The sequence below is a fragment of the Panthera tigris genome, chromosome A2 (assembly GCF_018350195.1).
Source record: "Panthera tigris isolate Pti1 chromosome A2, P.tigris_Pti1_mat1.1, whole genome shotgun sequence".
NCBI classification, from domain to species: domain Eukaryota; kingdom Metazoa; phylum Chordata; class Mammalia; order Carnivora; family Felidae; genus Panthera; species Panthera tigris.
Window position 1 is genome coordinate 132,093,921 of NC_056661.1, and position 15,169 is coordinate 132,109,089.

Here is a 15,169-nt window from a genome sequence, read left to right on the forward strand (position 1 = left end):
TCAGACAATTCTAAATGGACTGTGAAACTAAAAAGATAATGAAAGAACAAAAGGGCAATGAACAGTATTTTGGTAATGCCATTCTGGTCTCTGTTCTTGTAGCCAAATGACTCCAAATTTTTTTTTTTTTTTTTTTTTACAATTCCCATCATTGGCATTACTTGGCTTTTCTTTTTCTTCTCTTCCTCTCCCTGAACTTGCTCTGTAGACTGTATACAAAAGCTGTGGTTTATTTCCATTTGATGGTGGGAATCCCCGGAAACACCAGTATCTTTTGGGTACTATGTAGAATACTCATGATGTGTCAGGTTCTCCTAAGACCTGAGGCTTTCCCCCACCCCCACCCCCACCCCCACCCCCACCCCGGTAGGTTCAAAATGAATTTGCTATATAATGAAATATTCTTTGTAGCAAACAGGTAAGTATAAAGAATATTGTTATGCTATTTGGTGATAGAAAAAAATACTGTCAACGGCATGAAATAGTTTCTTTGTTGAGATGATGATGATTCAGCCTGTATGATGGAACACTGGCACTCTGGGAGCAACTGTCAAGTTGTTTTACTAATATGCCCTGAAGAAATGCAGAGACAGGGCGCTTTGTGCCCCCCCCGCCCCCGCAACCCTGGGAAAATGGACAGATGAATGCATACACGATAAAGTCCGAAGACAGCAACGCCACTCCTGCCTGAAAAATAGCTGGTGAGAATTTCCAAATATTTGCGGGTGACCTTGGACTCTGAATTCTGATTTACAAATTTCAGAAACTGTATTTTCGTTCTCGTCCTGGTCACGCTTTTCTAACTAAGGCAAAGACGACTTTGTTGGGTCCAGAGAAAAATCTGATGTCTGGATTTGCCAAAACGGAATGTTTTATGTCATATTTAAACTCAACTTAAGCCTGGATAGCACTTCAAAGTTTGCTATTGTGATAGCTTCTGCTGTTCCAACTCCCTGACACTGAACTCTACAAAGCTGCCTGGATTTCCTTCTTTGGCCCCATAGGGTAGTTGGCCATCTCTGAATAATTTAATGTCTGTCTCTCTTAACCCCACAGCTAGGGAGATGTGTGTTTTCCTCTCAGCATCCAGCACATTTTGGGGGGCCCAGTGAAATCTTTTGTAATAACAGTAAGCCCTGGAAAGAAGGCCCTGGCTCAGAGTTGCATGGGGGAGGAGGGGAACATCTGTGGTGAGTCAGGACCGGGCTGGCTCCCGTTCCAGGAGTCCTGTGTGGCTCCCTGAGCACTGTGGAAGAGGAGGACAGCTGGCTCTCATGGAACTGATTTTAGTGTTCCCACTGTAGTGTGAGCTTGGCTGGATGCAGGGATCATCAGAAAAATGAGGCCGGCTGGGGTGTGGGAACGTTTTCAAATGCACAACCCACTCTTTTTCCAAGCTTCCATGGGATAGCTCAGCTGCATAAGCAAGAAATAGAGGAGAGTGAGTCTGTTTAATACGACTTCTTTTTCTCTATCTGTTCTTGAGAGTGTTTAGAAGGGCAGGCAGCTAACATCTACGTTGTCCGGATGCCTGCTGCTTTCTTTGTTGGACATTTAAGGCGTAATTTATAGGGGACTGTTAGCTGTCAGTGTGATGAGGCTGTTTTTACTTTTCTGAGAATAACTGAGCTCTGGAAAGTCAAGGGAGTGGTTGCTTTGGAAATTGTATTCTAATTAAAGGGTGTATTCTCAGGCCTCATAAACGAGATCCAAGCTGAGAATAATTTCCAAATTATTCTCTGAACTTTAACCCTGACCTCAGTGGACCACCCACTTGTGGCTCACACTTGGTTCATACTCCACACAGAAGTTCATGAGCTTTGTGTGTCTTCCCTGGTCCTTCTAGAAAACATTGCAGGTGACAGACCTCAGGTACAGTGCTCTCAGGGCCTGGATTTCACATTGGTTGCCCTTGAGTTGCTAACTTATTACTGAGAATCCTTTCTGGAAGTTATAAATAAAAGAGAAGAAATCCATATGGAATCAAACATTTTGAATAAATAGGCCACACACAATCTGGTCAGGGAATGTGCATTGTGATTCTCTTTCTTATGAAATTTAAATTAAAAAGACAATTCTAACGACTCAAGTTTTTTTTTTTTTTAACCTAAATCAAATCAGTAAAGAATTAAAAATGTAAGGAAGGTAATTTGAGGAAATTTTATGTTTGGGAAGTTTTATTTTTTCATCTTACGAGTTTCCTTTTCACAGTTTACAATGGGTTCATGTTATGAGAAAATATTTTTGGTCTATAATTGCTGGAAAGGGGCTTAAGTCTAAAGTTTAGAGTTTATAAGAGTATATTTTTATGACAACACCAGTAAAGACTTTGGCTTTTCCCCTCAGTTTAGCGTATATGATTCAGTATATAATTTGGAGCTATGCCTTGTTTTTATAATCACTATTCCTCTGAATTGGTAAAATAAATGTGGCAGGGAAATGACACCCTCAATTAATATTAATTTTTCTATTTAACCCATAATGCACATAAACTGGTAACAGGCAATAGGCAACATTTCATGTTTTAATTAGACTAGAAAAGGAACAGAAGTAACATTTTGATCTTAGTCTTTGGGGGGATTTCTAAGGTAGGAAGGAGTGTGTGTGTGTGTGTGTGTGCGTGTTCCTGTGTTCCTGTGCTTACATTCAGATACATGTAGTATTTTCCTTTAATTTAGGTCAAATTCTATTTTAATTATTTCTTATAGAGAGCTCACATTTTTCTTTGTTCTTCTTTCTAAAGTGCCTTAGGTCTCTATCTCTGATTTTCTAGGTCTTTCTGAAGAATTCTTATCACTTAACTTTATCCTTGGCCATTGCTTTTACATACATGTCTCCTAATTCTAAATGCCATTACTTAACTCCAGAAATTTTCCTTAGCTCCTCTTCTGAAATAAATGTCCCATTAAATTAAACTATTTTGTTCAGCTAATTCTCTCCTTTGTGATTTTGTAGAATTCCCATGATCTGAAGCAAAGTTCGAATGCTCTACTTAAATGGCAATCCTCATTCTATTTAACCCATTTATTCATTCTGAAGAGTTTCTCGCTCTCATACTAGTAAGCACTCAATTGGCAGTAGGTTGCAAGCCTGTTGTCCAAGTCACTCTTGCCTCCTCTTCATGGAGCTAATGCATCAGGCTTTTTCACTCGGCTTGCTGCTTGACATCTTCCTCTTGGTGTCCTCTGAGCTTCCTCTCAACATCAGCGGGCTCGGTTATGAGGATCTCTATTCTTTCTTTCCCAAGACTTGGCCAACGTAGCTCTGATCTCCCTTAGTGAATATTATTTTATCACTTTCGGGGCTGCCTCCTCTATGTCTAATACTGGAAATGGCAGATACTCAGGTGTACTGTTTATATACAGAGAACATTTGTTACTTGGTGATAAGGAAAGATCAGGAGAGATTGGGATTTAAATTTCTTTTGCAGGTCTCATGTTTGAATGCACATTATAGTAGTAGTATTAATATTCTCCGAGAATTCACTTCATATAAAAGAGGATGTAAACAAACCCCTGAAATAAATACCACCCAATAAGACTGGGAGAGGCAGCTTTCGTGTTACGGTTCTCAGTAGACCTGGAATTCTTTCCTAATATTGCATGCTCATTCATTGTGGGATCCCATATTGGGAGTAAGTCATTGTGACTTCATCTTGCTCAATATCTTTGCCTCCATTTGTCTCTCAGAAAAATTCTCTTTAAAAAAAAAAATACACTGACCAAATGGTTATGTGGCTGCAGTTAAAATGCTTTGGTCTGAAGAGAAGAATCTTTAAAAAAAATTTTTTTTTAACGTTTATTTATTTTTGGGACAGAGACAGAGCATGAACGGGGGAGGGGCAGAGAGAGAGGGAGACACAGAACCGGAAGCAGGCTCCAGGCTCTGAGCCATCAGCCCAGAGCCCGACGCGGGGCTCGAACTCACGGACCGTGAGATCGTGACCTGAGCTGAAGTCGGATGCTTAACCGACTGAGCCACCCAGGCACCCCATGAAGAGAAGAATCTTTAACCATTTGTTATTCCAAAATCGAACTCCTGGTTTAGTTTAGGGTTAGGTGGACAAATCATAAGCTGTTTTTTATTTTATTTTTTTTAACATTTATTCACCTTTGAGAGACAGAGCATGAGGGTGAGCAGGGGAGGGGCAGAGAGAGAAGGAGACACAGAATCTAAAGAAGGCTCCAGGCTCTGAGCTGTCAGCACAGAGCCCGACACGGGGCTCAAACCCGTGAACCATGAGATCATGGCCTGAACCGAAGTTGGACGCTTAACTGATTAAGCCACCCAGGTGCCCGAACATAAGCTGTTTTTGATGGTTACTTATAATGATCTCATTGTTCAATGACCATCACTAGGCTGCATTCTAGAATGGAACTCAAGTTTACTGACACACTTCTCCCTTAGGGTGCATTATTCCAAGCTCATCTAGGTTTTGACCAAGAAGTTAGGGAGAACCATTGCCATCTTTTGCTTTGGGCATCTTAAGTTCAGTTCCTGGAGGCCAGTGGGAGTTGATGGTCAGGTTCAGATCCTGGATACATGATTCCTGCTGGTGTTGGGCAAGTTATTTAAACTCTATGATCAAAATTCTCCTTTTTTAAATGGAGGTCCTGGGGTGCCTGGGTGGCTCAGTCAGTTAGGCATCCAACTCTTGGTTTTGTCTCAGGTCATGATCTCCTGGTGTGTGGCATTGAGCCTTGTGTTAGGCTTCACATTGTAAACATGGAGCCTGCTTCGGATTCTCTCTTCCTCTCTCTCTCTGCCCCTCCCCTGCTCTCTCTCTCAAAATAAATAAGCTGTAAAAACAAAATAAAATGGGGGTACTAATTCTGTATACCTTATTGTGTTATTTTAAGGATTATTGGAGAAAAATATTTTTTATGCTTAATTATCACAGAAATATGTGTCTAAACATTGAATCAATTTATTGATTGTCATTATCTTTGGACACAAGTATCAGTTTCAAAGCTTTGTTTTTTGCTTTTGTTCTTGCTCGGTTTCTTTCTTTCGTTCTTTCATTGTTTCTTTCGTTCTTTCTGGATCCATGGTTCGAATGGGTTACATGTCCAGACACCTGATATGCTGGGTATTAGACCATGTCTTCCTGAGATCATTGATAATTAAGTCATAATAGAGCATTGGATATTACATGGTTTGTGCTTAATAAATCCTTAAGAAGTACATGGAATTAATGAGATTCTTAAAAATACATCTTGCTTGTATTATTTCATACTTTAAGTTCCTAATATGAGCATTCTAAATCAGTACATTCTTTCTTTTTTGCCTTCTAACCCCCTTCTTACTCTCAAGCCATACCTGATTCATTCACGTCGAGTTCCAAATATTCATAGATGACTCCTAAAGATATTAAAACAGTCAAGTCATAGGTTTGACTGCTCTTCACTTTGAAGCTAGTCTGAAGAGTTCTCAGTGAACGGTGGCAGTGCTCTGAATAATGTTCATTGTCTGTGGAGGTGGGTAGGAATGGCACTTTATGTAAGACCTATTTTCGTTCCCTAGTTCTTATTTTTCTTGCTTTGCTAGAAGAGTCTGAGACTCCTTTAGTTCCTTTCTTCCTTCATTGCTCTTTCCCTTGCTTACTGCCTATCTCCCCAGCTTCCTTCCTTTCTTCTTCCTTCTCCTATCTTTCTCAACCTTTTAAAATTAGTTTTAAAATGCTTCGCGTTCTATAAAGTATACAATGTATATAGCTGATGTTGTTGTCCTTACTATTCCTATTAATATTCTAATTTATTACTTACCCTTCACCCTTATCTTATACCATGACTCATTTCATTTCCAGTCTATCTCTTGCTGCCCTTTTGTCAAAGATTTTCAGGCTCTTTCTGATATCCCTAAAATCTTTTGGTCTTTATTGGGAGAGATGAGATGATATTGAAATACAGGTGGCGGGTGGGGTTCAGTGAGGGAACCACATATATTCCTTTCCTATTTGGGAGTTTCTTCAAGTCTCAGGGAGGAGCTGAGGCTTGGAAATTACCACAGAGATTACCCTGAAAATGCTAACCACTGAAGAAATAACTAACATGTAATGATCAAGACCATAAATGCTGCGGTCTAGATAACTTTAGTTCTCAAACCTCCAACTTTCTGGAGTTGAATACTGTGTGAATTTACACATAAATTCTTTTTTGTAGAATATGTTATTCATGGGTACCTTTCAGGATTAGGAGTCAAAATATAACTTTTAAAGCTGAATAAGAAATCAGTTCTTTTAAGATGAAGTGTTACAGTGTGCTGACCCTGTGTTATGTTTGTGATGCAGTGATGAACACTACAGGTGTGGCCTCTGTGTTCAGAGTTTATAGTCTTGAAATAATGTGTATTATGAAAGCTTTGATGGGAAGGAGCAGGTTGTTATATTTTCACATTTGAGAAACACAAATTCTCATGTTAGGGAGAGGTCAAAATGGGCTTTCCAGAGGGAGCGATGTATTTGGTAAAGCCAAAAGGAGCTAGCCAACTCTGGCAGAGCATGGGAGTGGGTGGAGCCAGTGTTCCAAGCCAATAGGATGGTTTACAGGTCTAGAGGTAAGAAGTCAGCTTGAAGAGAGTTGGAGAAGTTTTGCCTAAGCTGAGATGGAAAATATTGGATGAGAGCTGGAGGGAGGTGGGAGGCAAAGAATCTGTGAACAAAGGGTTAAGGGAAGATGGAAGGTATTGAAGGGAGTAGTGACTTAAGCACGTTTATTATTTTGTTTGCTTATATTTTAGGGCAATAACTATTGGGGTAGCTGGAAAATATAAGTAAGAATGAGAAACAGAAAATATTAGGATACCGACTGGGAGACTGTTGTATTAATCCAACTGAGAAAGATCGGTCTTGGATGGGGTAATGGCAGGCAGGATTCAGCTTTTTGGGGTATACAATCAGTAAGACATATGGGGTAGGGGAATGGCAGGTGCTGGGGATGAGGCCAGGGTTTTTAGTTTGGACAAATGATAGTTATGATGAAAAGACAGTGGGGCAAAGGACTTAAGGACGTTGTCCAAAGAGAGTTTATAGTGCTGGGCTAAGGATATCAGATGGGTTGAGAAGGAAGTAAAAACAGGAAAGATCTAACAAATAAGAAAACTAGCCAGAGAGGCTGACAGTCCCTAAAGGTTTCTATTCCTGAAGAAACAAAACAAGTATCAATGCAGTAAATGAACAGGAGAAGTAGAAAGAGTAGATGAATTATGAGATTGGGAAATAAGAATTTAAGATTTCTGAGGTAGGACAACACCCAAGGTGTAGTTGTGAGGCTGGATATCTGAAAGAGTGTCTTCCAAATCCAGAGTGCTAGACTGGGAAGAAATTTTGGAGGCTTCATAAAAATTGCCCTGTTTAGTAGATGGGGAAACAAATCCAGAGGTTCATGTCAATCAGCATGGCCAGTAAGAGGCAGAGCTGGGGCTTATCTATGTTTTTTATTTGTTTTGAGTCTCAATCATCTGAATTCTTCATCAAAACATAATAGTTGAGAAGAAGGCAGCCAGTTGGTTATCTCTGGTTCTTTCTGCTTTGCCCTAAGATTCGTCACCTGTTGGGGAAGAATGGAAGAGTAGTTTGATATTCTTTAAGCTGAAGACCCTGAAATGAATGAAAAATAATGCACACTCTGTGGAGCTGCTGGTTTGCTTCATTGAAAGATTCAAAGGGGTCTTCTCCATCTAATTCAGTAACATACAAAATTGGGATTTTTTAAAAAAGATATATATATATCTCTATCCATCTATATGTATATATCTATATGTATGTGGGGGGTTATAGATATAATTGTGTGTGTATGTATGATTTTTATCAAATTAGATGTGTATTTTTCTTTTTTTTTGTAATGAAAGATACTTCTTTGCAACAGTTACTTTTAGGGAGTTATGTCAAATTAAGTGTGTGGGGGGGTGCATTTGTGAAGAAGACTTCCACTTAATATTGTGTATACCTTCCTCTGAATCATTGATTTTCCCCCCCAGGGTAAATTATCTTATTATATTAAAAGCAATAATATTTTAAAAAGAAAATTCTCCCAGATAGCAAAAAATACCAGGGCAAGGGGCTAGCTTCCCAAAGCTACATTAGAGCCCCAGTCACTTGTAAGAAATGCTTCTCAAGTGACAGATAAGCCAGGAGATTCAGATTCCTTCAGGTTCTGTGGAAGACAGGACCAGCTAAATAAATTGGTGGGTGTGTGTGTGGAGAATAGTGCGAAACGAGAATTCAGGTCCCCTTATTCAAAAATTGTGAATTTTAAGATGGCAGCAGCTAAGATTTGCACAGGTCACAGGTCCATGAAGCTGGGCCTGGCTGGAGGCTTCAAGAGAGTAGCCATTCAGTTCTGGTAAGCAAAAGAGAATACTGTATACCCGTTTTATAATTTGGTTTTTCAGTAAGGCACTAAAGTTCTAGAATGAGGAAGTTTTTCTTTGCTTGGCAGATCCTGCGTTTGTCACAAGCACAAATGACTTGTACAGGTACTTGGGAGCTGCCATGCAGCAGACTCTGGAAGACAGTGGTTCCGAGCTTTTATCCAGCCACAGGAGTGAGACCTGCTTCCAGCTTTATCCATGGCTCAGTAGTAGAGAATGAGGTGTGTTAGAATGAGGAGGCTTGGTAGAAATTCCTCTCCTTTCCTTCCAGGAACTCCATTTCCCCTCTGCCTTAGCACAGCTGAGAGTCAATACAGTGACTTGTCCTGTGTTTCTTGCAGTGAGTCTTTCAGGACTCAGTGGTAAATCCATGCTCCACAGTTTTCCACTGGAAGCTGGATTCTTCCCAAGTCCTTGGGTTCTGCAGTAAAACTCATAAAAGGGAAATTTCTTTTAAAACCCTCTGATGCTGGTCTTAGAGGGTGAAATTGCATTATGTGAGCTAGAGAAGGAGTGGGTGGAGAAATTTGTTCTGCATTGGAATATAATCTAATTAAATACATTTCCCATGGTTCTTGAGAACTTAGATTGGGAAATTTTAGAAAAAGCAAAAGATTTCCACCGTCTCAAATTGTCATAAATAATTGATTCATGCCTGTGATCTAATAAGACCATTCATGTCCTCTATGGATGATGCTGCCCATCATTGCTCCTTGTAATGGAAAAGGTACTAATGTATCATCCACGAAGAGGCCCGTTTCTGCAGGTGGTCTTCTGCATATTTGTTCAGCACTGCAAAGGTGCTGTAGTCATCACAAAGGTGAGTGAAATGTAGGCAGCAGCAGTGAGAACATCGCGTCCAGAGGATGATGTGATCATGTGCAATTAGCATTTTTCTCCTCTTCCTTATGAGTTAGTTTCTTCTTTTTGCACTTCTCCCATATCCAGTAAATTTTTGAAAGTCCTATCAAATAGCTCTGAATATGAATAATTACTACTGGAAATGTCATATGAACCCATATTCTTACATATTTAGGTTTCTAATATTTTTCACTTTAGCAAGTTTCAGGTGGTTGATTTTTGGTCTGGCTTTACCTGTTGAAACAAACAGAACAAATGCCTTTTAGTACTTTTTAGGTAGATAGGTATAATTTGCCTTTTTTTAAAAAATAAGAGGAATCCCTTTTAATTTCTATAGATTATACCCCAGTGGAATATATGTGTGTAATTTAAAATGTGTGTGTGTGTGTGTGTGTATTAATTTGAGGGGGGGGGGGGGGGGGGGAGAGAGAGAGAGAGAGAGAGAGAGAGAGAGAGAGAGAGAGAGAGAGAGAGAGAGAGAGAATGAATCTGAAGCAGTCTCCACGCTCAGCATGGAGCCCGACATGGGGCTTGATGTCACGACCCAGGGTTCATGATGTGAGCTGAAATCAAGAGTTGGGTGGTCAAGCAACTGAGCCACCCAGGCACCCCCCTTTTTAATATATCATTTTAAATGTATATCATAAGATCTTTCTTATAGGAGGTTGAATAAAACTGGCTTTTTCTATAAAGTCCAAATTTGTTTGGACTGATCCAAATCAGGGTAAAATATTTCAGGCTATAAGATCTTCTGATAATTTAAACATTAAATTTGAGGGGCGCCTGGGTGGCTCAGTCGGTTGCGCCTCCGACTTAGGTTTGGATCATGATCTCACGGTTCGTGAGTTTGAGCCCCGTGTTGGGCTCTGTGCTGACAGCTTGGAGCCTCGAGCCTGCTTTGGATTCTGTGTCTCCCTCTCTTTCCTACCCTCCCCCGTTCATGCTCTGTCTCTGTCTCAAAAACAAATAAACATTAAAAAATAATAATACTAAAATAAAGATTAAATTGGAGCCTAGCTGCTAGTCTGATACGTGGAAAGTTGATGTGAAGGGGGTGTTGGTAGTAGCTGACACTGGAAGTCAAATGGCAGAGTCTTAAATTACTCATTGCGTAGAGGAGTATTGAGTGTGTTGTTGCTCTGATCATTCTCACATTCTGTTCCACTTTCTAGCCTAAACTATTTGATCCCTAACTAGTATCCAATTTGTTCTCGAAGTCAAAGCTTCTTTTAGTTTCTTTATAAAGCTTCTTTTAATTTCTTTGAAATCACACTGATTCTTGACGACTTTAGCTCAAAGGCCCTAATGTCTATTTCCCTGAAGGGGAACCTTTTTTTGTAGGTAGGCCACAAAAAAGGTAGGCCTTTTTTGTAAGGAAGGCCACCTTACAAATATAGACCCACCTTGGACCTTGTTACTGCAAAATCTCTAAGATTTTGAAATCAGAAATTGACTTTCTCATTTCTGCCTGTTTTTGACTTTAATTATGCCTAATCTGTGAACTATGTTCTTTTGCCTCATAGTAACTCATCTGCTTCTTCACTTCATGTGCCTTTGTTTTCATGGCCTGCTAGCACCTGCAAATGATCTGTCATTATCCCCCTCAATTCTATGACCTTGTATCCTATTTGCCGTGATAATAAAGTAAAAGACAACACCATCAGTATTCTCAGTTCAGATTCCAGGGGCTCATAGATAAAAGATGATCTATGGGGATCTATGATCTATGGGGATCATAGATAAAAGATGTTATATCGCAGTAAGATTAGCTGTGGTATAAATACATATTCTCTAATCTCAATTGAGACCTCTCTGATACTCAGCTATACTTTAATTTCTAGTTGGTTTTCACTTATGGTCTATTTTTGCCTTTTGATTTTATGACACTTCTGTTTGCTGAAGACTCAGATTGTATTCTGATACATCTGTCTCCATCACTGAGATATTCTAGGCTCTATTTTAATACTAGCTCCTGGTATTCAAACCCAGTTTGGTCCACATGGCTGATACTTAGTCTCTCCTGGAAGGTTAAATACAACTAAAATAGTCTTTTTTTTTTTTAACATTTATTTATTTTTGAGAGAGGGAGAGAGAGACAGAGTGTGACTGGGGGAGGGGCAGAGAGAGAGAAGGAGACACAGAATCCGAAGAAGTCTCCAGGCTCCAAGCTGTCAGCACAGAGCCCGACGTGGGGCTCGAACCCACGGGCTGTGAGATCATGACCTGAGCCGAAGTTGGACACTCAACCGACTGAGCCACCCCGGCGCCCCTAAAATAGTCTTTTAATACTGATAGGTCAGTTATCGCAGTGGTCTCTTCTCAGACTTCTGTGTGTAGTGTTTGACATGACGTGTTTCCTGCTGGAAATTCCTGCCCCTGCCTGTGTAGCTATACGGGGTTCCTTCTCGGATCCTCCAGATGCTCTGAGTTCCTTTCTGTCTCTGAGCTTTTGCCCTCTGGGTCTGCCCACCAGACTTAATTGTCAGTTCCCAAGAGAGACTTCCCAGACTTCTCAGTCTAAACTGGGCTTCCCTATTTCTCCAGGCATCCTTGCTTTCTGTCGTGGTCACAATTTGTAACTTGTTTCTGCTGTTACATGTCTACAGGTCTCCTGGCTTTAAGTTGCACCCCCAGCAATTAGCATTGATCCAGGAGTACATTGGACCTTCCCTAAGCTATTTCGGATGACTGTGGGAGTAAAAGAAATTTTGTTTTTTTTCCTCCACTACTTCCTTTCATGAAGTTTTGCCATAGCCCAAATGCATTCCTTTTTCTTCCCTCTCCGGGTCCAGTATTTTCCTTCTCCCATGCTTCACTCATGTTACCTGTCTCCCCACATCTCCAGCTGTACAGGCGAGCCATGCTGTGATTTCTGCAAGCAGAGTGGCTTTATCTTCATCTCTCCTAAAGGGCTCGTTAATTTTGAAATCATCCTGTGTGGATGGCCCTCTTCCTCATCACTGAACTGAAGGCTCCTTAAAGGCAGAATTGGCGGCTCATTCAGCTTTGTAGCCCTCACAGCATATAGCCCAGGGCCATGCACAGAGTTTGTTCCCAATACTGTCATGTTAATTGTTGAATAAATGAAAATCTGTACCTTTTGACTACATTTAGCTTCTCTGTAGGAGACTGACAGCTTTGAATTGGTTAAGCTGTAGTAATTTGTCTTAAAATGTGGATTGACTATCTTTGCCTCTCTTAAGGAGCTAATTTTCTCAGTCTACAGTTCATGCATATCAAAGGATGCTTTTTATTAGTAATATTAACAATGTTATTACTTAGAGCTTTTTACAGTTAATGAAATTTTTCATATTGATGATCTCACTTGGCCTATCAGCAACTTTATCAGGCAGGTGGAATAAGTATTATTATCTGTAGATGGGACTGAGCTCAGAAAAGTCAAGCAGTTTACCTAGGGCCACACAGCTAATCTCCCAGTGATGTAGCCCTGACTCTCAGATGGGGAAAGAGTAGGGAAAGAGTCAGGACTCTGTGGTGTTCATGGTCCCCTAAAGATTACATTAAAATCCTAGGGGAGATGATAGTTTTCTTAAATTAATAGTTTATTCCAAGCTGAAAATTCTAATCCATTTCCCTGGTTGGAAATTATTGCCCTTTTTCACTATTAATGATGTGACCGTATCCTGCCTTTGTGTTGGGTCATAAAAAAAGTTAGGAAAATTTTAATCTACTATATTCTTTTGGAATTTTATCTTTGTTGTGATAAATTCAAGTCTATTCCTGGGCTTACAATATACTTGACGTTTTAGAAAAAGGGCTTCTTTGTTTTCAGAACTATTGTCTCATTGCCTCTATGAGAACTTACTTGGTCTCATTCGGAGAGATAGGCAGAGAATCTTGACATCTGCTGTTCTTTTTTTGTGGTCTGAAGATAGGCATTTTCATTTGGCACCAAGAAGAAATCAGAAACTGAAGCTAAAGATACAGGGGCCAGAATATGCTGCTGTAGTCCTATGCCGTTGTTGAAAGCAAGGGTTCTCCACTCTTTGCATTAGCTTCAAAACATATTGATGTCCAGACCAGTCCACACCAGTGAACATAGATCATATGTGGGCATGGTCTGGACAAGCTTAATTTTTCAGAGCTTCTTAGTTAATTCTGAGGTATAACTCAGACTTAGAACTAATACAGTTTTCAATTGAATATATTGCCCAGAGTTTTTTCTTTGAACATTTAGAGACTTTTTGTTTGTTTGTTTTTTAGAAAGTGGTTTCTTAACAGTTGTGTTTAATGACCCCTAGGGACTGATAGCCATGGCTGCCTTTTTGGGAGAACCCAGGTACTGGCTCCTTGTTTGAGACTAAACTTGTTTTGAAGTTTTCTAGAGAGATGTTTACATCGTTCACAAAGTGTTTCTTACTTTTAATTTCACTGTGCAGCACTTTGCGTTTTATAATACTGGAAAAGAACTATTACAGTTGGTACTTGTGGCCTCGTTAAATGGTATGATGGGGTTGGATAGCGCAATGAAAGGACTTTAAAATCGAAAACTTGATGTCGCCATAAGGGATTATTTGATTATCTTAGGAATCTTGATTTATTAACCCAAGATCAAGGTTTATGTTCCAGAAGAGTCAGATTTCTTAAGGTTGAAAACTCTTTTGCCTGTTTTTCTGAGGAATTATAAATGCCTGCTTTCATCTTCTCTTGACACTCTGTCCCGAATGGGAATAAGCTATCTCTTTCAGTTAAAAATGTCTGCAATAAGCAGCCTTCCAATCAAGTGTGTGTAGATATAGTGGAAAGAATATCTCCTTACCTATTACAGCGAGAGTTTGTTCTCGAAGTAAAGCAAAGTCCCTTATAATAGAGATACAGTTTACCTAAGAGTCAGATTAATAAGTAAAAAAAGATCAGCTTTTTGAATAATATATGAATTCATATGATATCTGTGGTATCTAGGCATTTGGGACAATACATAATTAGTTTCAGTGCCTTTAGAGAGGGAGATGTGGATGTTAAAATAAATTGCTGATGAAGCACATACTTTGGAGAACAGTGTATTTCAAAACTTTGTGCAGTATCAGCTATTTCTTTCAATGGTATGGAAATATAGCATAAGACGGAGAAGATTTATTAGGGGCAGTTGTACACCATTCTTACTGTATGAAAGTTCATAGTTTGCTCATTTGGAACTAGCTACTAAAAGAAGAATAATGGCAAATATGTACAGGGCTGCTGGGAAAACATTAGTTCTGTACAACTTCTGGCACCATTTTTTGTTGCCAGTCAACCAGGAATAAGCATTTGCTTCCATAAGAATCATCACTATCGCAATATTTAAGCATTTAAAAGAGCTTGGTCATTTAGTTATTAAGAGTGACTGTTTTTACAAAACTCTGTAGAATGGACCTACCCCAGAAGATTCAGTACTTGTGGAGTGAGAAGACCTGAAATTGTGGAATAAATACATTCTGAGAGAAGAAGGGAGGAACAGAGTTTGCAATAAATTGATTTTATTAATTGGTTAATTAGTTAAAAAGTGAAACTGACTCTATGGAAGGAACTGTTTTGCCATGAGGAATGGATATTCCAAACTCAACTGTTCTTGGGCAGTAGCCTGTCTCCTCATTCTTACCTTGAGGGAGTTCTTCAAAGGTTTCAGTTTTACCAGGAAAACTAATTAGGCTCCAACCTACACACTAGATGTAGTTGAACATTCTCTGCGAGCACAATTTACCATCGGCTCCTGAGTGTGTGAGACTCATAAACGAAATACTGTATCGTTTGCACAGCTCTTTGAAGTTTGTGCCCTGATGTTGGTACATTTACACTATCATTATCTTCAATGGTTTCACAAGTTTTTCCCTGAGAAGTGGGGCCCTTTACCTAGCCAAGGATTCATCGCCCTGCTCATCACTTTGCTCAGGTTCACTTATTTTGATAAACATGACGTTGATGAGCAATTCCTTGTCTC

At 39.7% G+C, this 15,169-nt stretch overlaps 1 protein-coding gene across 2 annotated transcripts in view; it reads left to right on the plus strand.

Annotated features, from left to right (window-relative positions):
- The window catches only part of MDFIC (MyoD family inhibitor domain containing), an 86,852-nt gene that overhangs the window by 19,230 nt on the left and 52,453 nt on the right, over positions 1-15,169 (plus strand). The gene's annotated exons all lie outside the window — the stretch shown is intronic.